Here is a 19,141-nt window from a genome sequence, read left to right on the forward strand (position 1 = left end):
TCCAAGTCTACAGTGAGGGAATATAAGTAGGATCAAAATGTTAAAGTATGTAGCTGTCCAGGAAAGGAATGTGTCCAGTTTTAAAAATGCCGACAAGGCAGTGTGAATCCAACAGCTGATGTCTTAACAATAAGTTAATCTCATTGTTGAGAAACTTCATGCTCTATACTCAAAAAGATACCTTGAGAGTAAGACCTCAGCCATGGAAGGTTCCATTTATGTAATTATAAATTTCATTTAAAAGGAGGTAGTCTAAACCAAAATGTTACTGAAGGGGTTCTCTGTGCAAAGTCAACCACCCAGAGAAGTGTTGTGCCAGCTTCATCACTCAAAGAAAAAAAGTACACTGTGGCCCAAATGAGACATGTTACATCTTAAACTTGCAGTGGAACTTAGTAGCATCATCCACGTGGAACTATTTAGCAAACATGCAAAATTCAAGAGTGAGGGAACAATGAAGGCTTATGCCAAAGTTCCAGATTTCCACAGGCGATGTGAGAAAAGGTCTTGAGAGACGGTAGCATAAAGTGGTGAAGGTAAAAGCTAAATTGTACTAAAGATATCAATCAGGATGATAAAGATGCCAGGACTATGGGGCAAAGGGAAGATGCATGCCCACATGAACTTGGCTAAGAATGAGGCTACATGTGCTGCAGGGGGCAGAGCAGGAGAGGTGGGGCTAACCACCAGATGCCCAATATGAGCTGCAGGATTTGATATTGTTTACAGGGCTCTGCAAGATAAGGTTGACTTTAGTCATCTCTGGATAGCCAATTATTTGTGCTTCATCTATGATGATAGACTCCCTTTTTCTCAGGGGGTTCTGACTTCTCCCCTGATCTTTGTAATTTCAGGTCTCGTAAGGAAGTCACACAGTCCTGATTTCACATGAATAAAGGTACACAGATTCAAGCTTTCTCACTTCAAGACCATCTGAGATTTATCATTTATCCTCTGCTGCTGGGGAGCATCTCACCAGGCCTGCCCTCTGGCTCACTGGGCCTGGGCCTCAATGGACATGGGACTCCCTGGGCCTGTGTCTTGTCTGCAAGCTAACCAGGCCTGCCCTTTTGCCCAAACCTCTGCTATGCAAAGCACAGCAGCTTGACCAAGAATTGTAGCACTTCGGTATCTTCCATAGCTTTGGAACACCTGAGTTTCCATTACCACAGGCAACCTCATGCTAAAAGACCTAAACTATAACATTCTTTGAAAAACCTTTTCCATATACCTGCTTAGTGTACTGGGGCCTCACCCTAAAGTGCTCTAGCTGCCTCTGAAAGAAACAGAAACCCTGTTCTTCCATCTGGAAGCTGACTCCAGGACCCCAGCTGAGATCCAGGCCCCCGACAAAAGGAGAACAACAATTATCCATGGTGGATTTTGATCTTGGTTTGGTCCACCCACTATTTCTTTGTTTTACCACCATTCCTTATTTGATTGGTAATCTTTATTACCTATAATTGTTTATTGAACTTATACCACATACACTTTGTTTTTGTTTCATTTTCTTTTTCATTTTAGGGACATGTAATTAAAAAACTGCCTTTATTTTCAGATGTGATTTTGGACTTTTGAACAATGTTGAAACTGTTAAAGACTATCAGGACTTTAAAGATGAGCTAAGTACATTCTGAATTGTGAGAAGAAAATGAGACCCCAGGAGTCAGAGGTAGAAAGTGATATGTTTGTTGTGTCAAGTTGAGAAAGAGTGAAGCTTTGATGATTAATCTTCAATGTTAACTTGATCAGATTTACAATTGCTGTAGAAATACACCTCTGACTGTTTCTACCAGACCATTTTCAGAAAAGTTTAGCTGAGAAAGGAGGAACCACCCTGAGCATTTGTTTATCACATAGGCTAGGGTCAAATTATAAAGAAAAAGCACAATATAGAGAAAGTAAGCTGAACCTCAGTATTCATAAATTTCTGTTTCCCAACTATGTGCAATAAGACCAATTATCTCACATTTATGCTTTCTTCAACATGATTGACTTCACTCTCCAACTTTTAGAAAAAATAAATAATTTCTTCCTGCAATTTCTTTTGTTATATATATTTTTTGTCAGGGAAAAAAAAAGAGTAGCAAATACACCACTTAAATGTTTCTAACGTGCTTATCAAATTATATGCTGGCTAAAGAGATGATAGAATAGGTATCTTAGTCACTTTTCTATTGCTGTGAGAACACACCATAGCCTGGACAACTTATAAAAGAAAGAATTTATTGGGGCTAACAGTTCCAGTGGGTTAGTCCATGGTCATCAGGGTGGAGAGCATGGCAGTAGGCAGGTAGGTATGGCACTACAGTTGTACATGAGAGCTTACATCCTGTTCCACAAGTAGGACACAGAGTGAGAAGTGACTAGAAATGGTATGTGCTTCTGAAATCTCAAAGCCCATCCTCAGTGACACACCTCCAACAGGGACATATCTCCTAATCCTTCCCAAGCAGTTCCACCAACTATTCTGTTAAATCATTCTCTGATTTGTCACCTTTTCTGTCACTCAATTAGGCATCACTTTCAAACATGGGTGCTTCCTTCTACAAACTGTCTTTGTCTTCATTTTTGGGAATTATAGGCGTGTACTACCACACTTGGACCTAAGCTTTTCTTTACCTGACATTCGCTTTACGCCAGGCTGGCCTTGAGCTCAGAGATCTGCTTTCCTCTGTCTCTTGGGATTAAAGGCATGTCTGTATTTCAGCCAAATCACACAGACCAAATCACATAGAAGGTCATTGGTTGTGATCTCTTGCCAAAGCAGCCATGTTCTGAAATAAAATTCGCTTACAAAACATTACTCCATTAATTTTAAAAATCAAATGCTAACAAGGATCATTTTAATACATCTACAGATGAGCAAAGAATCAGTAATATATTTGAGCACATACAGTAAGTTCCACAAAAAAGAACAGCAATGAAACTAGAATTTTTCAGGCTATCTTGAAAAAAAAGAGTAAATGAGGGACAGTGTTGTACAATTCATTGGTCTTATTATTTCATAACAATTATCAAAATAATCTATTGTTTGTCAATTGATGTTTGTGAGAGACTCCAGAATCAAGATCCATCATTCATTTTTTTATCTATTCCACAATCTCACATTCATAATCTTGCTTAGAAGTTTGAATTTAATAAAATTAAATAAGTTCAACCCTAGTCTTTTCCAAAATAAAGAGATTATGATTAAAATTAGTTTGTGACTAAATTGAGTGATGTGTCATTCTTGGGTTTTTAGGAGACAGTAATATCAAACTACAAGATGAAAGAAAATTCAATAAAAGATGTCTATGTTCCAAAAAGTGACCACACTTACGAAACTTGACCAAATAATACTTCGATGCAGATTCTAGCCAGGTTAATAAATTACTGATTTTGTAGCAGATAAACAAATGAAAAGTCATTAGAGAACTACTCTATAAACATCTGAATACATTATTGTTCTTGAACTCCTTGGTTACTCTTTTAACAACACACTCCTTATCAAAAACAGAGAACTCAAATTCCACATTCCCTTGGGAACAAGCCCATAGTACTGAGTAAGACTTTTTAAGATTCTACTTCAAAGACTTGGGAAATGAACTTGTGTTTATAAGAATGTTTTCTCAGCTAGCCAACAACTTTATCTTAGTAAGAAAATCGAAAAGCAAGGGCATCTATGAAAGCCGCTCATGACTGAACACACTTAACAAAGTTCTCTGTGTCGAGTTTTTCCACCCTCACATAGGGATTTGTTATTTCTTTCCTGACCAAATTAGTACTTACACATCTGACCTTGATAGCCTCTCTTGAGGGTCTGTCAAGTACCATCTTATTTTTAATGTTTTCCAGTCTTTCTGCATCTTCAATTTCATTCTTTTCACTGAATCTTTCCATTCAAACACTAAACTACTAAAATCAGATCCTATTCAAAGTAAAGAAGTATAAATCAGAAACATCTGACCTTGCATATCCTAAATCACATTTTTTCACTTCAATCTCAAAGTTTTGAAAGTATTGAAAGACAAATTTCCATGTCTCTTTTGATTCTATCACGACTTCTTTTTTCATAAATAACAGATAAATTGCCTATCAATACCATTTTCACCAATCTGCCTATCCTATATACTTTCTATCATCCTTAATACACTTGCAAATCTATACATTTCTATAGACTGTTCTTTCATCATTTATTTTGTCTACCCCGCACAATGTCAACAGATATGCTCCAAAAATTGCCTTGGATCTTTTTGTTCTTTTGCTCTGAAAATCTGTCTTTCTACACGCATTTACCTCGAGAAATCCTGCTCAGTCAATAAAATTATAACTGTCATTTCTAAATAGATAGCTCTCACACTATATGTCCAACCTCACTTCCTTACTGAACACGAGTACTTAACATTCATCTCACTAGATTTCTTCACCTATGTGGTCTGGGAACTTAGAAATTAGCATATCTGACATTTAACTTCCCTCAGCCTCTGTCTCTCCCTTTAAAACACTAGTACTCAACTTTAAATCACTAATCCCTTGATATCCGAAGCTTAAACCGCCCCCATGATGTCTCTATCATATTTTCATACTTACCTATCATGTGACATGAATATTGATATGTGAGACTCTCTAATTCTCTCCACTTCTCTGTCTTCAACAATGTCTTCTCTCATATAGTTTACATATGATAGCTAGCCTAGACCCAACTAAAAGAGGAATTGCCCAGATAAATTCCTGTGGGCATGTCTATTGCGGATGTCTTGACTATAAGTTGATGTAGGAGGCCCAGCCCCTTTTAGACAGTATCATCCTCTGAACAAGTCTTTGCTGTATATAAAAGCTGTAATATAGAACCGTGAGCAGCATTCCTCTGTGGTTTCTGTTTTAAGTATTTGCTTGCATTTAGACCCTGATTTCTCTTGATTGATTGCAATCTGTAAAATGAAACAAACTCTTTCTTATCCTAAGTTGCTTTGGTCATGGCGTTTGTCACAGCAACCAAAAAAATTGAGACTAATAACAGCTAAGTTTTCATGGGGCTTAGCTCTAAATGTTCACTTTCTTGTCTAAAACCTAACACAACCCTGTACTAGTCAGAGAATAATCTGACACTAACCCTGTTACTTTTTGATGGTCTGCCTCCAAGCACTTGTACCATGCTGTTTCCCACAACTTCCCTATTCTGTAATACGGAACTTTGAAATTCCCATACTCATTGGTATTTTCTGTTTTTGTTCTGGAATATGTTATTCCCTTGGCCTAGAATCCTCTATGCCCAGCCAGTTCTTCTATCTAGGCATAACCAAATTGTACCCTTTGTTCAGGGGATTGGCTCAGATTCCAATTTTCTTGTAAAATATTTCTTAACTTTTCAGCTGGAAGTAATCATTTTCTTTGAAGAAAACTTAGATGACTTTCTTTATATGATCTATGACATTGATCACTCCTGGCATTGTAGTATTATAATTATTTTTGTTCAGTTTCAGCAAACAGTTAAGCATCTACATGTACTAAATGCACTGGTAGATATTATAAATGCAAACTTGTAATAGTCTATGTTCAGATCCTGAAGTAGACTCCAGTGATGAGTATAGATTATTCATCTCCACAGCAAAGTAAAACAGAATTTGAATAGAAAAATATAGTTTTTCCATCCATGGGATGTTAAAAGATTGTAAAAACTTAGTTCATAGAAAAGATGATGGTAATGGGAATGTTTTTAGGAAAGTAAGGAAAAGCAGCATTTGCCTTAATGCAATACTACGTGCAGAACTTCTGAAAATGTGTCTGCATATATTTTAGTCTATGCTAAGATTGTCTAGTTAAGCATTCTTTTATTTCTTCCTTCTCTCTTACTGTAGGACTAAAGCAATTAAGTGTTTAGAAATTAAATGAAGAAGAAAACTGTTATTAGGAATGATCTTGAATATTTCCTCATGAGAGTAAATTTTTAAAAAGCAGTGTTAAGTTCATGCTTAGTAATGAAGAAGTATTTCTTTATAAGTGTTGAAAATGAGTGTTACTTACAAGGAAACATGTGCATATCTGCTCTGATTTGAGTATGTTCCTTACAAAATTTAGGATTTGGACAAGTGTTAAACAAGAAGGTCCCTTTTTTGTGAATGAGACAAAGACATAAAATGGGCTTTCATACAATTTTCAGACTACCTTTTATTTTTTTCTGACCTTTTTTGTTGAAAATAGTTTTTTCTTACAAAATATATTCTAATTCTAATTTTCCTTTCAGTTCTTCTTTTCCTCTCCTGTCATTCAGATCTGTCCCTTCCTGTCTCTAGTTAGAACATAAAAAGGATTATAAGGGTTAATAGTAAAATATAATATAATAATATGAAACAGCAAAAACCACATTGGAATTGGACAAAACAACAAACAGAAGAAAAAGAGACCAAGAAAAGGTACAAGAAATAGATACAAATGCAGAGACCTACTCATTCACACACACAGGAACCCCTGGCCTGGATTACCTAATTCAGAATGATTTTTCTCTAGTTTCCTCCATTTACCTGCAAATTTCACTATTTTAATTTTAATAGTAGAGTAATATTTCATAGTGAAAATGTATCACATTTTTTTTTATCTGTTCTTCTGTTTACAAACATTTGGGTTTCCAATTTCTAGCTATTGGGAATAGAGAAGGAATATATGTGGTTAAGCAAATATTTCTGTGGTAGGAGGAAACATTCTTTGTGTAAATGTCTAAAAGTAGTATAACTGGGTATTGATGTGGACTGATTCTCATCTTCCTGAGGAGCCACCACACTGAGTTCCATAGTGGTTAAGTGAGTATGAGTGTACACTTCCACCACAGTGAGTGAATGGTCCACTTATTCCATAGCCTTGCCAACAATGCTTCCATTTCTTTTATTGATCTTGGCCATTCTGACAGGTGTAAGATAAAATATCAAATTAGTTTTAATTTGCGTTTCCCTGATTCCTAGGAATATTAAACATCTTCTTAAGGGTTTCCCAGCCATTTGAGTTTTCTCTCTCTCTCTCTCTCTTTTTTTTTAAAGAATTCTCTGTTTAAATCTGTAATCCATTTTTAAAAAATAAGCTATTTGTTTACTTGATATTCAATTTTTGAATGCTTTATATATTTTGGATATTAGCTCTCTATTAATATGTGTGTGTCTTGCTAAAAAGTCTTTTCCTGTTCTGTAGTCTGCTACTCTGTTCTTAGCCAAAGGGTCTTTTGCCATGCTAGTACCTCATAGATAGAGGTCAGTGAGCAAATCAAAGGTGTCTCTTGTTAGAGGCTACTGTAGCTGGCCACTCTATAGAAAAGAGTGATGGTCCCTAGGCATAACAGATAGTAATTCTTCTGATGATGTAGGCAAAAAATATTGAGACCTTCAGCAAAGGAGGCAAAACATCAACGTTAATAGGCACCTGGGATGCGCTGACTCAATCTTCATGGTCAACTTTGGTAGTTTCATTGCTTCAGTGGAGGAAGTAAATGCACATGTGGTAGCCAGTGTGGGTGCTGATATACTGCCCTTTCACCCCTGCCCAAGCCATCTTCTGACATTTCTGGTGTTTTATTATTTTTGGATTGCTTTGTTTTGTTTTATTTTTGTCACCAATCCTTTCTTTACAGAGTTTTTATTGCTTCTAGGATACATCACTCAGGATGATCTTTTCTAGCTCCCACCATTTGCCTTCACATTTCATGATTTCCTTGTTTTTAATTTCTGAATAGTATTCCATTGTGTAAAAGTACCACAATTTCTGTATCCATTCCTCTGTTGAGGGACATCTGGGTGGTTTCCAGATTCTGGCTATTACAAATAAGGCTGCTACAAACATGGTTGAGCAAATGTCTTTGTTGTATACTTGAGCATATTTTGGATATATGGTTCAGAGTGGTATAGCTGGATCATGAGATAGCACTATTCCTAATTGTCTGAGAAAGCACCAGATTGATTTCTAAATGGTATATGCTCACTTATAAGTGGATGTTAGACATATAATATAGGATAAGCATACTAAAATCTGTACACCTAAAGAAACTAAGAAATAAGGAGGACCCTGATTAAGATGATCAATCTTCACTCAGAATGGGAAATGGGATGGACATTGGAAGAGGGAGAAAACAGAGAACAGGACAGGAGCCTATCACAGAGGGCCTCTGAAAGACTCTACCCAGCAGGGTATCAAGCAGATGCTGAGACTCATAGTCAAACTTTAGGCAGATTGCAAGAATCTTATGAAAGAAGGGGGAAATAGAAATACCTGGAAAAGACAGGAGCTCCACAAGGAGAGCAACAGAACCAAAAAATGACAGGGGTCTTTTCTGAAATTGATACTCCAACCAAGGGCCATTCATGGAGATAACCTAGAACCCCTGTACAGATGTTGCCCATGGCCTCTCAGTCTCTAAGTAGGAAATTCCTAATAATGGGAACAGGGACTGTCTCTGACATGAACTCAGTGTCTGGCTCTTTGATCTCCTCCCACTGAGGGGGCAGAAGCCTTACCAGGCCACAGAGGAAGACAATGCAGTCAGTCCTGATAAAACCTGATAGGCTAGGGTCAGAGGATCTCCCCTATCAGTGGAATTTGGGAGGGGCATGGGATGAGATGAAGAAGGTAGGGTGGGAGTGGGAGGGGTTAAGGGAAGGGCTACAGCTGGGATACAAAGTGAATAAACTGTAATCAATATAAAAATAAATATTTTTTAAAAAGAGTTTTTGTTGAATCCTTGAGTATTCTGTAAGTTATTCTGATTTGTAATGAGTTCTCTATGCTTCTTGTTCTTTAGAGGTGATGAAAGCTTAGACTCACTATTGTTCCATCCTTGTGATGATACTCCTTGTCAGTTTTATAGTGTTTGGAGTGAGCACATTGGCATATGGCAAATATCCAAGAGTCTTTGATTGCGTTGTCTTACATTTCTTCTTTTAAGGATGATGTATTATAAATTAGCAATGAAAAAGATAAATTCATTTTTAAATAAGAATTATTTTCTGGAAAGAATCATTTTCTTAAATAATACAAGACTAAAAGCAAACACATAAAAGTAGCATAGAAGGACCCTAGTTGTCATTCAACTGTGATTCTATAACCTGACAGAGGAAAACTTGTTGCTAATCATGAGAAGAATAAGGATTTTTGTTTTGTTTTGTTTTCTGAAAAGGTGATTCTCTCAATTATACCTGAAGTTCAATCATCAACTTATCCTATTTTAAGGTGGGCATGATGACGTGTTCTTCTCTAACTGCAGCACTCGGGAGGGGGAGGCAGTTTGATCTCTGTAAGTTTCAGGCTATCTAGGGCTATTCATAGAGGCCCTGTCTTCCACAAATACCCAAATTCGTCACATATACTACCTTAATAATATTTCTGCTAATAAGAAATAGAAAATTATTTTCATGTTTCATTTTCTAATTTACTGTCCAGGGAAAATAGCAAATTTTGCTCTTGGCAGTTACTAGAAAATCAAAAAAATTAAAATCTTGATGAAAACCCATATGTTAAAGTCCATATCTAAACTCCAGGTCAAAAAAGACAAAAACAAAATCCTATGAATTTCAGAGGGATAGCTGCCAGAGAAATTTAAACAGCAGTGTTGACAGGAGGCCAGCAGAGCAATATCACAGAAACAACAACATATAATTGGATACTTGATCTGTGTCACACTGCAGTTAAGTCAAGATAATGAGAACTAAGTCCTGGCAAGGTTTGAAAAGCCTACCATCATTCTAAAGGTGAAAAAGAGTATTTCACAGCCAAAGAACTTAAAGCAGTAAATGAACCAAGACACATTCACAGCAGAGTGACAGCTCTAAAGAGAGAAGCCAGAGAAGGTCACATGTGAGGAACAACCAATCTAAATACAAATAACTGTGACTGATGTACAGATATGCAGTCATTCTATATGTGCATACATGCATAAGCTATGAGTGGTAAGTCTGTCACGAACGAGTGTTTATCCTGTCCACCTCTAAACTACCCAGATGCTTGAACACTTTCCCATCTAGCCAACAAAAAGCATCCTCTTGTTTGGAACCTTCATCTTATTGTAGAATATTTGGTTTTTGTACATAGAAAACCCAGTTGTTAGCAAAATATAAAAGTTTAAATAGGTGTCAGATGTAGTTACTTGTGTCCTGAAAAGATGCAATTTGGGTGTACCTCCAGAGATAAGAATTTAAGAATGTAAAGCTCCTACCTATTTTAAGACAAGTTGCTTGGGAGAGGATTGAGGTCTTGTTGGGATCCGTAAGCAGGCATCTCTACAGCCAGCTCCAAGGGACCTGACAAACTGGATATCAGTTATCTGTGAGAGCACCTATAGACCTCCTGTGGGCCACATGAAACCATCTGCACATGCTCTGAATCACCTTATAAAAGAACTTGCACCACCTCCTTTCTCTCTCTCTCCCTACCCAGAGACAGTCTCTGTGACCCCTTCCCCCTTCCCTTAATAAACGTCCCACATGGATCACTTGGCGTAATTTGTGAGTCCGCAGTTACTTTGATGCACAATCCTAACAGCTCCCTTTTGGCTTGGAAGAGCTCCTTCGGAGGACCTTTGGGTAAGAGATAGGGATTTTCTCTCTGGGATTGCAGGAACAACAGAAGGGCAGTCTGCAGGACACAGGTAAAACAGAATTCTAGGAAAAAAGAACTAAGGAGCCTCTTAGGTTTGGAGGAGTTCAAGAAAATGGTAGACTAGCTAGGTAAAAGGACACAAATAGAAATTTCTAAAGAATAGCAGTTTAGTTGTAGAAGCAGGCTTGTAAATTTGTATATAGTTTCTATATAGTTAAGAAAATAATGTTACCTGGTTGAGCTAGCAGGTTTTTACCTCAGTTTATACCTGCTGTGTCTTTATTGGTACAAATATTAGAATAATTTAAAAAGATAAATATTACATCATCTTTCTATAGATATGTAACTAAGCTTAACAAACTTCATGCTGGCAAGGAAATGGGGGAGGGGGAGCAAAAGCCTTGCTGACATAACCAAAGCACAGAGAAAATTGTAATCTGTGTTTCTATCTGTCTCAAAGCTAATCCTACCTTAATTACAAACTCAAACCTAAAACCAGTAGTGCCATAGATTTACAAATTCTTTGGTGAAAAAGAAAAAAAAAAGGTAGAATTCCAAAATGAACCTGGAAACATGAGCATTCAAACCAGATGTGGCAGTGCATGCATTTGACCCCAAATCATAGGCTACTGAGGCATAAATATTGTCATGAGAGCCAAGCCAGCCTGGGATACAGAGTGAAACACTGCTTAAACACAAACAAAACAAAAATCAACGAAGAAAAGCAATGAATACCTGCTTTTAACTAGTTGTTAAGTGGAATGAAATTATCTGATACTAATCACAATATAGATATTTCAAAAGTGCTAGAGCTACAAAATATAAAATCCTTTTAATAATTTGAGCACAGATGCTAAGGAGAAGACTCAATGGCTGACTGCTCACTGTTCTTGCAGAGACCTTGGGGTCAATCCTACTGTCCATGTAACAGCCCATAACCATGTGTAACTCTAGGTCCTGCAAATCTGAAACCCTATTCTAACTTCCTCTGGCTCCTACACACACATGGTACACATTCATACAGTCATACCAACACACTGCATAATAAAAAATAAATAAATAAATAAATATTGAGAAATTAATTTAGAAGGAATTTAAATATAACAGTGGAGAGAATACTTCAACCAAATACCATATGCTACGGAATAAAAACCCCAGTATCAGGAATGGATTACATTTTTGATTTGTTGGCCAAATATTTTTCCCATAGGACTCCCCCAAAACAGAACAGTCTAGTGCCACTGTTAATTGGTTATCTCCCATAACACTATTACTATTGCTGATGACACCAAATACTTGTCATTAAACATGGAGAAATTAAGCCTGTGCCCAATTAGAAGGTTCACCTCTACAGACTATCATCCGTAGTTCTGAAAGATATTATACATGATACATAAAAGTAAAAATAAAAGTTATCATCAATCTCATTCAGCTATAAGCCCTAAGAGCTTCAATAATTAGACTGTGAATTATACTCACTGGCACAATTAAGTGGCTTTTCTGTTAGAATCTATTTAGCTCAGGAAATGGCCATGTTTAAGAATCCCTATGGAGCTACCTGATCTTACCATAAGTTAGTGTACCTCTAGATATTTTCTTCTCTGTGTGTGTAGCAAATAGGCTAAAATTGAGACAAAATATGGCTCACCTCTTCTTTCTGCAACCCACTATTACATTAAATTAGAGTCATTACAGACAGGAACCAAATGCAGTAGAGTTGCAATTAGTATAATACAAGGAACTGAGAGAGAAACCATGCATCCTTAGCTGGCTAAGGCTTGAACAATTGTTGGCAAGTATCTGCTGCTCTCTACCAAGAGCTCTCCAGGTGTAGGATATGTAGGGTGACAATATGGTCAGAGGCAGAAAAGAAACCTTTAAAAGGACTCATGATAAACCAAGACTTTAAAGAGATACCTCCTTCTAAACCATGTCTAATTAGTGGTTTTACTGGTAGCAAGCAAAGAGATAATAAACTACCCCATTAAAATGCTACACCTATTAAAATGCTGTAGCAATACTTGTAGAACACGGGGAGGTCATTCAAGAGGGAGGAGTTGGTGAGAAGAGAAAAGGGTGGAAATGATGTTCAACAACACTCATGTTGAAATTCTCAAAAAGAAAAAAATAACTAAATTAAAAATCAGGTTGTATTTTCTAACAAACTGTACGATCAAATATCACCATATATGAACACATATAAGCCACACTGTAAAACTCAACGGCTACAGAAGTATTAGAAAAAGCTCCTTGGGGGCTCTCCGGGATCCCCAAGACCTCCCAGGACTCCTGAGCCAGAGGATCAGAACCCTAGGTAAGCGCTCTTGTCTTGGTCAAGTTCTGTGTCTCTGTTCTATCAGTGAGTGACAAGGATAGGTAGTACACCAGCTGATGAGCCGGCAGACAGATGCCACGGAGATCTCGGAGACGTCCCAGATCCCTGTGGGGCAGTGCTCCCCAATAGCACTGTGAGGGACACGGGGTCCCAAATCTGTTTGATAGGCCTAGAAAGTGGGTAGCTCTCACAGACAGGAAGTGCCGCCAATGTACTGGTTTTGGGTTCTTACCTGCTCGCCTGGCAGAATCTGTTGTTTGTGTTTGTGTTTCTGGCTGTCTAGTCACTGCTGAGTGAGAAAAGAAAGTGCTTGAAATTACAGCTGGAGGAAGTAAGGAAAGTTTTGTCTGTCTGTTTAAATGTATGTATGGCTATTGTATGTTTGTTTTTGACTGATCTTAAATGGTTGATATGCTCTGTATGTCTTGTTTAAAGGTTGAGAGCTATTGGATATGTTTAAAGGTTAAATTCAAACTCTTGTTTAGAACATATATGTGTGCCTATGTGTTTATGAGACCTGTAAACATGTGTTTAAAGAGCAACCATGTGGCTTCTCATGCATGTGATGTGACTCTGCCATCTTGAGACTGCCACATGGTGTGGGTCAAGGAAAGAAAAAAAAAGATTACAGAACCTCTTAGTCGAAATGAATTTTGTTTATCATTCTATTTCCTTTTAGACTAAGACAAGTCTCATTTTAAATTGGTATTTAAAATTTAGAGATTGGATTGTTTGCACTGGTGAATTTTGGTTTTAAAATCTGTTTTTGACTTTTAAAATTATGGTTATGCTTTGTGATTTCACTCCTAAAAAGGGTACTTTGTTTGATATTGCAAAAACAGGTTTTGGAGAATGTTAAAATGTTTAAGTCTATAAAACGTTTTAAAGTTTATCAGGCATTTTAAATGATGATCTTGGGCAGTCTAGCAAAGAACTTGGAACACTTTCTCAATCCTTTGGGAGAGGATAAAAAAAAAAAAAAAACTTTGGTATTTATTTTATTAATTTTGCCAAATGAAACTAAGCCATACTATTTGAGCCAACTGAGAAAATTGCAGTTTTTACAGTGTATCATGTAGAGAGCTGCTTGTTTCTTAAACTGCCTTTTTTTTTTTTTTTTTCCAAAAAACATGTTTTCACCCTGGCCTTCACCTTGAGACAGAAAAGAGGAAGTTTCGCTAAATTCCTTAAAACTTGTTCCAAGTTCCTTAAGGTTTGTTTATGTGACCTTGGACCATATTTGCTACAGGGAAGTAATTTTAGAAAAAGAGTTTGGCAGTTCCAGAACTTCTTTTTTGTATTGATGTGACTTGTTTTTGCTTTGCCTATAAAAAATAAATCGTGGAATAAGCCCATGCTGGGCTCAGGCAGGATCATGTCAGGATGGAAAGGATTTTGATGGGAAGTTTTTATGTTGTCTGAAAAGCAAGAGACTGGGATATTAAAGAAAAGAATAGCTTGTCTAGAGTAAGAATGTCTGATTAAACTATAAAAATGGAGCTAGGAAAAGCTAGCCTAAAGGTATATAGAATGTTACGGAAGGTCCCCAGAGGGCATATGAAGTGTATTTGCTTTGGTTCTTCATACCTGCAAATATGACTTGAGAAAGAACTGTAAAATATGATGTTCTTCATTTAAAAGAGTGGTGATTCTTCAATGAAAAAATGTTTTCTTATGTTCTTTAGAGGGAGAAGAATTCTGGCCAATAGGTTTGGTGTGGCCAGAATAGTTCAAACAGTTTAAAATTGTTTTGTACTATTCTGTTATGCAGTTGGTTCTAAAACTTATTTGATTACAATGTTAGAACTTTTGGTTATGGGAATTTGTGAATGTGCCACAGAGCTTGCTGTACAGTAGGAGGTAGCAATGCCATCAGCTACACCTAATGACTGTTTTATATTGTCAGCCACAGCCTGTGACAACATGTGGCTAGCCACCATGTTGGTTCAGAGATAAAGAGGTTGGAGTCATGGTTTTGCCACCATCTTGGTTTAGGGCTACCAGCTGTGTTCAGTTCTCTGATTAGTGCTAAGTGCAACTTTGTTCCGTTAAGCTTTTTGCTGTTCCGTTTTAATGCAATGTGGCAGGATCAGCAAGATTTGCTAGCCTCTCTATGAACTGTATCAGATTAAAGGGTTTGTTTTGATTTTAGTTCAGAAAGAGCAGATTTAAAGTTATGTGATGGACTGCAGTTGAATACAAGATTGAGCTTTACCTAGTCCCTTTGTTTAGGTTTTTTTTTTTTTAAGGTTAAGCCTAGGATGGGTAACTATGAAGTTTGCCTATGTAGATCTACTTAAAATATAGTCCTAAAATATGCATCTAAGGAATATGCCAGAATTAGAGATTATAGCATTCTGTTTTATAGGATACAGTTTAGAGCAGATGATAAAGATGGACAAAGAGTAACTCAGATATGCTGGCCCTCAAGCTTGTCAGAGATCTGATGAATAAGGCATTTTAACATGTGTAAGCTTATTGTGACAGAGAGTCCCCAAATCCTGGTAGTAGCTCCCCCAAAGTCCCCAAGAAGATTTGGGCACAGTGACAGATGACTGTGACTCTGGATTGTGGTATGCTAACCATTGGGCAAGACTGCCTCAACTGGCCCACTACTGGGGCCCGGCCTAAACTGTTGACAAAGCTTTGGACACCTGGAGATACATTGTTTTACATTGTGGGAGGTGAGGTGAGGTCAATCTCCTTTTTCCACAGAAGCAGTCTCTCTTATTCTGTGCCTGGCTGGACCACCTCTGCTCATGGTGTCATAAGACCACAGGAGCCAGGGACACTGCCCAGGTGATGGACTAACTAGTCATCTCTGTCATTTGGATTGGTACATGGATTGGTTCATTTATCTAGCTGGTAATTTACTCTTCTCAGGTCTCTGATCACATTGATGGCTAGGCTAAGCTTATGGTAACTTCGCAGCTAAAGAGCAGAAAATTAGATCCACTGTTAGCTCATTGGTCAGTTAATTAGCTATTTAGAAGTACTAGGTACTAGATCTTTTATTTAGAAAGGCAAATAGGTTTGCCTTGCTCACAGGCTTCATGTTAGTTACTCATGTCTTATGATGAAAAGCTGGATAGAAAGATAATGGAGTTTATGTAGGGTCTGAGGATATGGGAGTTTAGGTTGTGAGAATCTAGAAAGTTTTGTTTGATCTGGGAAAATGTTTCAGGGTTGATAAATGCAAGAAAGATTGGAGAATCTAAGTAGGTGTTTTAAGGTATATGAATATGGAAAGATATAGAAAAATTATTTAAAGCATATTAAAAATGTGAGACATTTTAGATTTCTCCCCCCTCTTTGCTATTGTTGTGCTTATTTTATTATAAGATTTCAGAAGTTCAGTTTTGAAGTTGATCAATAGAGTTCTGATACACTGATGGAGCACTGACTGATTATTATTCAGTCATAAGCTTGAGATTTTAATTTCCTTTGGTTGTCTCCTGAAGATAGACTTAAAGGTGCTTCTCATCATGCTGAAAACACCTGTTTAATGTGTATATCTGACCCAAAAGCCATAGCTTTTACTATGGCATTCTTAACATCTGAGGTAGACTTTAACACAGGAATATCTTAAACCTATTCCTTCTAGCTGCTTTGTTAAGGACAGTCCAAGCATCCGGGGTTTAGCAGTAAAGCCATTAACGTATTTCTGCCTAACTTTCTAGTGTGACATGGAGATGGAGCCTAAAAGTAGATGCTGGGTGTACAAAAAGTGGCTGAGCTCCACTGGTGGCTGATTACCAACAGCTGTGTTAGAGTTTCAGACTGTGGACACACTTAATTGTTTAAGAAGGTTACAAAACAAACAGCTAAGAAGAACTGATACTCATTCAGTAGGATGCAGTTTTACCTGTTACTCTCAGAATGTTGTTATATTAGATTTGCTGATATGTTACTTTTCTGAGGTTTTTGTTTTGTTTTTAATATTTATTTCCTTGTGTGTACTAAAAATTCATGTGAGTTTCAGGAAACCAAAAAGTCATGAGGCCTGGATGTGGCATAGTTCAAATGGACCCCAGATGAGTTTTTCCTTTGGCCTTAGGATTTCTCACTTTTGCCATTTAATAGACAAAATTTAAGATCTGTCTCTAGTGTGAATTTGTCTCATCAGATTTCCACCTGGTTGACTCTATTCCAGGATCAGCTATGGACTGCAAGCTGAAATCTGGACTTGCTGGAAGCTGACATGATTGCTCCCTGCCTCTTCAGGTGGATCAACTAACCAGATGCTTTTGAGAACTGCTCCATTGCCCAGCTTTTGACTAGCATTTCAGCCTTCCTAGCCCCTGATGCCAACAGTCCTATTGTCAGCAATGAAGCAATTTCAGAAGACCCTCGCCCAAAATCCCACCTAGCATGCTGAAATGCTAAGTCAAAAGGAGCTCCCTGACAGTAGCTATTATCTTGGAAACCTGCTTAGCTGGAATAGGAACTAGTATTGCATCCTGGAGAGATACTAGAGAGAAAGGATTCCAGAGGATGGTTTATATCCTGGTATAGTAGTATAATGTAGGGCTTACTACCCTTATATCCACCCTGAAGGGACCCCTATTCATTTTGATTTTTACCTGTGGGCCTTGTATTTTAAATCACTTGATGGCTTTCATGAAGTAATGCTTGAGAATAATATAGCTAATGGTACTCAGATCCCATTATGGAAAGGTTAAATTTGGAGGACTGATTCCAGGGGTCATATCTGAAAGACCCAAGACTGGGTCTTCAAATGATCATGAGAAGGAAGGAATGAGAGACCAAAGGATTAAAAATCAGTGGCTATTTTTAAATTTAAAAGCCTGAACTAAGACCAGCCAAATGGAGATATGTCCAGCCTTAATGCCCCGAGGGGAAGAACTAGCCTTACTGCATTTTTTTCTGCCCACTAGAGATAAAGTTGCTAGGAAACTGGCCCATCCCCCTAAGAAGGGACACCAGATCATTAATGGTTTGGGGACCTTCCTATAGCCAATCAGTTCAAAATGCAGCATCCCTTTTGCATTTCCTGCTTGCCAGGCAGGAATCCCTGCTGCTTTGGGCATGTTGGGAGGGACCAGAATCTTTAAATCACCCAATTAACATGAGCATGAGGCTCTCACCGCTTAGGCAGTGAGGGTGTGAGCCCAAGCTGCAGCTTGTAATAATTTGTAATAAAAAGATCCTCATGTGTTTTGCAATGGACTTGACTCCTGTTGGTGGTCTTTTGGGGTATCGCAATTCGAGCATAACAAGATGTGACATATCTGCAGTGGATTTGCAGCCCCAGGCTTAGAAAAGTACTATAGCCCCCAGTGATTGCTGCCTTTCAGTCTCTGGGATCTATAACTGGATCAACTTCATACCTTATTTGTCTTGTATTCTCACTTGTTATATAGATGTCAATTCAGAGGCTTTGTTCACTGTTGAGGAAGGACACGTAAAGAAGAACACATATCCAACTGTAGTCACTACCCAAAGGTAGTTTGAATGAAAATGTCCCCCACAGACTCATAGGGGGTGACATTATTGGAGGTGTGGCCTTGTTGAAAGAAGTGTGTCACAGGATGGACTTTAAGGTTTCGGATGCTCCAACAAGGTCTAGTGTCACTCTTTCTTCCTGCTGCCTTCAGATCCAGATTCAGAACTTTCAGCTCCTTCTCCAGCACCATGTGTGCCTGCATGCTCCCATGCTTCCTACCATGATGACAATCAACTAAACCTCTGACCTGTAAGTCAGTACACAATTAAATGTCTTTTATAAGAGTTGCCTTGGTCAAGGAAACCATTCACAACAATGAAACCATAAGAGAAGTTACTATCAGGGACTGGGCTATTGCTGTGATAGGCCTGATCATGTTTTTTATTTGTAGGAATGTGGACTTTGGGAGTTAGATTAGAAAAGCCTTTGAACACTTTAAATGGGGCTTAATGGGCTATACTAGGAGGATGGAAGGTAATAGTACAGAGGGTGATTGAAAAGTGAGGACCTGGCTCAAGAGATTTCAGTGGAGAACAACATTAATATATGGCCTACAGCTCACTCTTGTGATATTTTAGTGAAGAATGTGGCTGCTTTCTGCCCTTGTCTAAAAGGTCTGTATGAGGCTAAGTTGAACAGTTAAAGGTTAAAAGCTTTGGCAGAAAAGATTTCCATATATACTATCATTGACTGTATTGTTTGGCTATTAGTAGCCAGTCTTTTGCACTTCTATTAAATTAGATAGATAGATAGATAGATAGATAGATAGATAGATAGATAGATAG

The sequence above is a fragment of the Psammomys obesus genome, unplaced genomic scaffold (genome assembly GCF_907164565.1).
Source record: "Psammomys obesus unplaced genomic scaffold, mPsaObe1.curated_primary_1811, whole genome shotgun sequence".
NCBI classification, from domain to species: domain Eukaryota; kingdom Metazoa; phylum Chordata; class Mammalia; order Rodentia; family Muridae; genus Psammomys; species Psammomys obesus.